The sequence below is a fragment of the Vigna unguiculata genome, chromosome 11 (genome assembly GCF_004118075.2).
Source record: "Vigna unguiculata cultivar IT97K-499-35 chromosome 11, ASM411807v1, whole genome shotgun sequence".
Lineage (NCBI taxonomy): Eukaryota > Viridiplantae > Streptophyta > Magnoliopsida > Fabales > Fabaceae > Vigna > Vigna unguiculata.
The window spans coordinates 10,835,122-10,842,607 of record NC_040289.1 but is presented as its reverse complement, the minus strand read 5'-3'; the positions used below and the strand labels follow the sequence as shown (position 1 = coordinate 10,842,607).

At 32.4% G+C, this 7,486-nt stretch overlaps 1 non-coding gene across 1 annotated transcript; it reads left to right on the top strand.

Annotated features, from left to right (window-relative positions):
• Window positions 1–437: 437 nt before the first annotated feature.
• TRNAA-AGC lies at window positions 438–510 on the top strand. Its single transcript has one exon. It is a non-coding gene; the product is annotated as a tRNA-Ala (tRNA).
• Window positions 511–7,486: the final 6,976 nt, after the last annotated feature.

The following is a 7,486-nucleotide window of genomic DNA, read 5'->3' as shown; positions in this document are numbered from 1 at the left end:
ATATATATATATATATATATATATATATATATATAAAATTAAAAATTAAAATGCACAAAATGTATATATTTCTACGTTGAAAGTTTAATTGTAAACGTTAATTGTTTCAACTTTTAGAATATAAAAATACGTATTCTTAGTTGAAGCTAACCATTTCTCCAATTCAATATTGATGAGAATAATTATTAAAGCCTGGAAGATAGTCTCTAACATTCTAAATTATACATTTGTTGCAACAATATTTTTTGTCAAGTTAATAAATGAGCATTATAATTAGATTATTTTTTTCATCCATATCTTCAAGAAATAACATATTTAAATGAGGAGATATAAAAGATAAAATAATTTGTTTAAAAGCGTTTAACTTTAATCAATGATCATGCTTCGAAATTGAAAGTTTAAGAAAATAAGTAGGATATGATACTCATTTAACAAATGGGGATGTAGCTCAGATGGTAGAGCGCTCGCTTAGCATGCGAGAGGTACGGGGATCGATACCCCGCATCTCCAATCTTCCATTTTATGTGTTTAAGCTTCTATGTGGTTTTCTCAGACTTTGTGTTTTGGTATTTTTCTTTACAGCAATGATTCATAATTTTGGGAATCCAAGTTTTACAAAATTAATATAATAATTGATGATAGGCAGAATCCGGTGTCCATTTTCTTATAAATACGAACCTTTTTTCCTTCTTAAAATATTTACTACAAATTCTCAACATAAAGATTTTATGTCAAATAACATATTGGAACTTTCATTTTCAAAATACAATTTAGTTTCTAATTTCAAATATGCTATTTTTTATTTGGAAGGAAAAAGGTTGATGTAACCCATTTTGTTTGATTATTTTGACTTTATTAACTAAATTAGACACGAGTCATTTAACTCTCAATCAATTAATTTTGGATCTTTTAAGTTTTATTTGGATTTGAGGAGAAATTTGAGAGTAGAAAATAATAGCTTTAAGGGGAAGGAGGATAAAAAGTGAGATGGTTTGAATTAAGGAAAAAAAAAATGGAAAATGAAGAGAAATAAAAGAAAAATATTTTAACTTATAAAATTATAATATTATAAATTTAGTCTTATGGTTAAAATTAATTTAAAATAAAATTTAATCATTTAATATTTTTATTTTATTTATTTTTTTATTATAATAATAAAATATAATTATAAATATTTAGTTATTATATATTACATAGTAATTTAAAAAGATATAATAAAATGAATTAATTAAATATACTTTTTAATATTAATTATTAAATATTAAATTATTTTATTTTATAAGATATTAAAATTCAAATTATTCATTTAGATTATAATATTATTCATTATATTATAAATTTGAAATAAATATTTTATAAGATACTTCTAAGACTTTCTTCGCTATTCTATATGTTGGGTGGTGCGGAAAGTTAAAAAAAAAAAATTGTTGTCTAGTTTTTCATGTTGTTGTTAGTAATTTCTATGCTTTCTTTACAAATTCAAGTTTTCAATCTTTCAGTTGCTGGAAATAAACGCACACTTTAAAATTTATGTTACTTCTTACGAAGTCTAAAGTAGTAAAACTAAAAGTTAGTATTATAAAGTAAGATTTACTTTTTACATTATAGTTTTTTGTCAACAAAATTAACTAATGTAGTTAGCTTATGGCACGTTAACTAATATATCATAAAGTTATTAATGTGTCAAAAAATATTAAATTAAAAATTAGTACCGTAAAGTAATATTCGTTTTTCACAGTAGGTTTTCATCCGAAAGAAATTAACTAATAAACTCTAATAATGTTAGTTTATTGAGATAACACATTAATTGATATGTCGACTTCAATATGTCATGTCAAGTTGAACACAAGGTGGAAGTTGTATCTTTTAACGTGTTATTTGGACAAACTAATTACATTACAAAGAACTAACGTGAAAAACAAATCTTATTTTTGAGTATTAATTTTTAATTTTAACGACTTTAGAAACTAATTACAAGATGACATGTGATGTGTGTGTAGAACATGAAACCGTAAGCTCCCAAACAGTGAGAGGAGGCTAAGGCTAAGCCCGTGACTCTAACCGCGTGCCTGTTGCAGAATCAGCTGGTGACTCATAGGCAGTGGCTTGATTAAGGGAAACCACCGGAGACATAGCGAAAGCGAGTCTTCATAGGGCAATTGTCACTACTTATGGACTCGAACCTGGGTGATCTGTCCATGACTAGGATGAAGCTTGGGTGAACCTAAGTGGAGGTCCAAACCGACTGATGTTGAAGAATCAACGGATGAGTTGTGGTTAGGGGTGAAATGCCACTCGAACCCATAGCTAGCTGGTTCTCCCCGAAGAAATGTGTGTGTGGAACATGAAACCGTAAGCTCCCAAGTAGTGGGATTAGGCTAAGGCTAAGCCCGTGACTCTGACCGCATGCAATGAGCCGGTGACTCATGGGCAGTGTCTTGGTTAAGGGAAACCACCGAAGCCATAGCGAAAGTGAGTCTTCATAGGGTAATTGTCACTACTTATGGACCCAAACATGGGTGATCTATCCATGACCAGGATGAAACTTGGGTGAAACTAAGTGCAGGTCCGAACTGACTAATGTTGAAGAATCAGCAGATGAGTTGTGGTTAAGGGTTAAATGCCACTCGAACCTAGACGTAGCTAGTTCTCCCTGAAATTAGTGTGTGTGTGTAGAACATGAAACCGTAAGCTCCCAAGTAGTGGGAGGAGGCTAAGGCTAAGCCCATTAGTCTGACCACATGCCTATTAAAGAATGAGCCGATGACTCATAGGCAGTGGATTGTCATTCCCTCATCAATAACTCTTGGTATGCTCCTACTATTGGTTATCCTATATTCATTTTGTAGTGGAACTTGCAATGTTTTAAAGTTTCCTTGAAAGAATGGAATCAAAATGTTTTTGGAAACATACATAAGTTAGTTGTGGATAATCAAGGCCTCTTTTCTAATATCATAAGGCTAACATAAAAGATGACTTACATTTTTCTCTGGATTGTCAAGATATTTATTGGAAGTAAAAAGCTAAAATGAATTCGTTTAAAGGTGAGGATAAGAATACTACATTTTGTCATGTCGAGGTTCATATGAGGATTAATGTAGGAAGTATTTTTATGTTGCATCATGATGATCAAGTTATTTCTCATCCAAATATGATTGAAGATTCTATTATGTCTTTTATACTAATTTATATGTTGCTCTTACTAATCTTGTTGTTTTTGTTACCTTTGTGCAGTCTTTTGTTGCTTCTTGTATTCCTTGTGTAGTTACTGATGATGAAAATAATTTTTTATTAAATGACGTGATCATGATGAGGTGAAACATGTAATTTTTTCTCTTAATGGTGATAGTGCTCCTAATCCAAACGGCTTTGATGGATGTTTTTATCACTCTATTTAGGATTTATTGATGTTGATGTTTTGTAAAGTTGTCCAATAATTCTTTTGACAGGGTTAGATTCTCCCTGGTATGAATTTGAATGTTTGTAAAGCTAGTAAGATCATTTCCGTTAATCAAAATGGTTAATTAAAGGGAGGAGTGTTAAAGATTGTATTTATATTACTTTTGAAATTGTTAATCTTCTATCTAGAAAGGTCAAGGGTGGTAATGTAGCCATTAAGACTGATATAACCAAAGCTTTTGATACCATCAATTGGCAGTTCTTAAATCAAGTGTTGCACTGTTTTGGTTTTCATGAAGGCATTTTGAAGTGGATTCTTCATATCTTGCAAGTTGCTCATCTTTTTATCTAGGTTAATAGTGGTTTGGTTGGTTACTTCACTTCTAGTTGAGGGGTTCGACAGGGGGATCCTCTCTCTTCTTTAATTTTTTGTTTCGCTGAGGAGTTTTTGAGTAAGGGAATTTCAGAGTTTATTTCCAAGAAGCTTATGCTTCCCATGGTTGGTCCTCAAGGTATACAATTTCCTTCCCATACTCTCTATGTCGATGATATATTTGTTTACGTAGAGAAGGTAATAGAACACTACAACATTTGAAATCTTTCTTGCATGAGTATGACACTTTCTCTGGTCAATGGGTGAGTCGTGCTAAAAGTAACATTTCCATTGCTCATGCTTCTACTTCTTCCATTAGGCATCACAAGACTCTCTTGTAAATCAAGGATTTCTTCCTTTTACATCTTTGGGTGTGCAAATTTTTCTGGGAGCTCTAATGAGTGCATATTTATGCCCTCATTTAACATTTAAGTTTGAAATATTAATTGATTTTTATGCTTAAAAGATTGATTTAGTTAGGATTTATGATAATTAGGTTTATTGAATTTGTGAGATAAAAATGTCTTAAAAAGTGCTTTTAGTTGCATAAATGTTTTTAGATATTCTAATATTTGTTGATGCAACTGAAGTTAAGTTTAAGCTCATTTAAGGTGTGAAAATAAATTGATCAAAGTTACAAAACACCTATGAAGAAAGGCCAAAATCAGCAAAATCCGAAAAAAAATTGTCTTACACCCCTTACATTACTTATACAGTCCTTTTTTCAATAATCCTCCACTTAAAAGTAGTCTCAATTAGGAGTTGCCACGTGGCAATCCTAACTATCTCAATCTATCCACTAACAAGCTGCCACACACTATCCTCCACTCACAAAGTTGTCTAACCAAAGCTTGACACATGATGTTCTTACCAGGTTTGGGATCTGAGGTCTTCAAGACACGTGGCGGAATCTTCAGAGTGCTTTTTGCAAGGTAAGTTGATCTAGACAAGGGAAGATCCACCTATAAGGAACTCTTCGATTCTTAAGTAAATAAGAGTTTAGGGATCTATTTAGAGTATTAGTAAAAGTATTGAGAATGATTTAATAAGTGGCACTTTCTTGTTTGAGCTCGTTTTACATAATTAGGAGAATATGGTTGTTGTGATTGAGCATTTTGATAATAATTGTGAATAACCATCTTATAAAGTGTGGCTACACCAACTATAGGTATTGAATGCCCATTAATTAATGAAACTTGTCCAACTTTAATTAGGAATTTAAAGTCTCTTTCTTGGGTCAGGTATGGCTACAAGTTGGGTATGTACACGTGGCATGATCCTTCACTCTAGAATCAGACCAACCAAATGATGCCACATCACCATCTTTCCCAAATAAGAATTAATTCTCTACCAACCACCATTGGAATCACGAACCACGCTGGAACAATGTTGACAATGTTGGAATCATGAACCACATCACCCGTCTAGAACCACCGCGAGCCACCCAACAAATCTGTCACCGCAAAAGGAGATGCCACCACTCATTGTTATTCATGATGACACAACAGTGACATTCGCCCAAGCTTCACCACATCACACCTCCCCAGCCACCTACGATGCACCAATCTCAAGCCATCCAATCGTCACCTACCATGAAGAAAAGTTTCATTTGAGAGAAAGAAGGAGCTGCCACATGGCAATATTGTTAACACAAATGACTTGGTGCATACAAATATGATGAAGATATTGTATAGTGACTTGATGAGGATATGAAGAGTTGATGAAGATAGATAATGACGTGATAAAGTAATAAGGACTTGAAGAAATAATGTTTTGATCAAGGTTGATGTGAGTTTAATCTTGCCATCACATGAAGATATTAAAGCTTAAATATTAAAGCTTATCTTAAAGACAATTTGACATAGTATAGGTGTCTTGTGTCAAAGTTCAGTCTTTTAGTCTATTAAATAGGTTTCTAATTGGTTAATTAGCTACATGCTATAATTATGTTATTAACACTTTCAATCAACTGAATTATCATTCAATCAGCTGATTTCACTTAAGTCAAGTGAAATTAATAAATTGAACTAATAAATCAGTTCGTTGAATATGTCAACAAACAAACTATAAAGTTTATTTTTTTTAGAGAGAATGGTAACAATTACCATTTTGAGCATGAAATCAATGTGAATACTTTGAAAAAATCTGTCTCTCTAGACAATACAAATTTACAACTTTTCATATAGTGGTATTTGAATTCTTGGAGTATTTGGCTTGATGAAAAAGACTTGGAGAAAGAGGTTTGGTTGGCTAGGGAGAGCCATCACCAAGGTTTGGTCTTTCATAAATTTATGGATGTTGTCTGGTGGGAGTTCACAATAGATTTACTTTTTACATTATAGTTTTTTGTCAACAAAATTAACTAATGTAGTTAGCTTATGGCACGTTAACTAATATATCATAAAGTTATTAATGTGTCAAAAAATATTAAATTAAAAATTATTACCGTAAAGTAATATTCGTTTTTCACAATAGATTTTCATACGAAAAAAATTAACTAATAAACTCTAATAATGTTAGTTTATTGAGATAATACATTAATTGATATATCAACTTCGATATGTCATGTCAAGTTAAAGACAAGGTGAAAGTTAATATCTTTTAATGTGTTACTAGTATACTGATCCGTGCGAACGCACATGATGTATTTGTTTTATTTTGTATATTAAAATAATAAAGTAGTGAAAGTATTATGTAATGAACTATTATGAAAATTAAGTTATATTGTTATAAATGTTGTTATTAAAGTAATGAAATAGTAAACCTAAGTGATGCAATAATAATTTCAGTTTTAAATATAATAAATGTAACACTCCATTTAAATAATAACTTTAATTTAAATGAAATGCCACATAGATAAAATTTAGTGACAAGTCCTGGAGTATAAACACTACTCCTGACAATATCCAGAGGATGCTAGGAGAAACCAAGGCACACCACGATGTCGGATACAAACGAAATCCAAGGACTTCACAAAAGTTAATAGAGTACTAAAGAACAAAGAAGTACATGGGCCATAGCCCTAAAGAAAAGCCTAAAAAAACATGAAGTCCAACCCAGGTAGATTATGCAGCGGAACCAATCCCTTCCCTGTTGACCTCGAGTACCTCTCACATCTGCTCCCATCAATAAATTGATGATCATCGTAAAAGTAGAAGAACAACATACAAAACAATCAAACAAACAAGGGTAACCTAGAGCCAAAAAAAGATTTTATGATGTAATCAGGTATACTTTCACAGTCCAATATACACAAATCATCCAAGCATGTTCTGACCTTCAAATAAATACACTAAGACTCGAATTGACTCATCCGGATACATATAACCGGTCGGATTCAGCGGATGCTTGCACTTGTGAAGGATACCTCTGCTCACCCCCGAGCTAAGTGTTACAAGTGTTACAATGAATCAATTCCCTCACGCACAAGGTTAGCCCTTAATGAGTTTCAGGCCTCCTGCTACTCTCACCACAGGAGTCAGTCCGCTCTAAGTGAGACTAACTGACTCCTTAGAGTGTCAGGATGCAATCCTTACCTTGAATCCTTACCAAGTTATATAGATGGGGCACCACCATGGACACCCACTAACAGGGGCCATGAAATTACGTCCCGACCATTGAAGCACGACCCTGAAACCTCACCTAGAGATTTCAAGGAATTACGCACTGACCATGGACCAAACATAATCAAACAAGTAAGTAATATGTTCATCA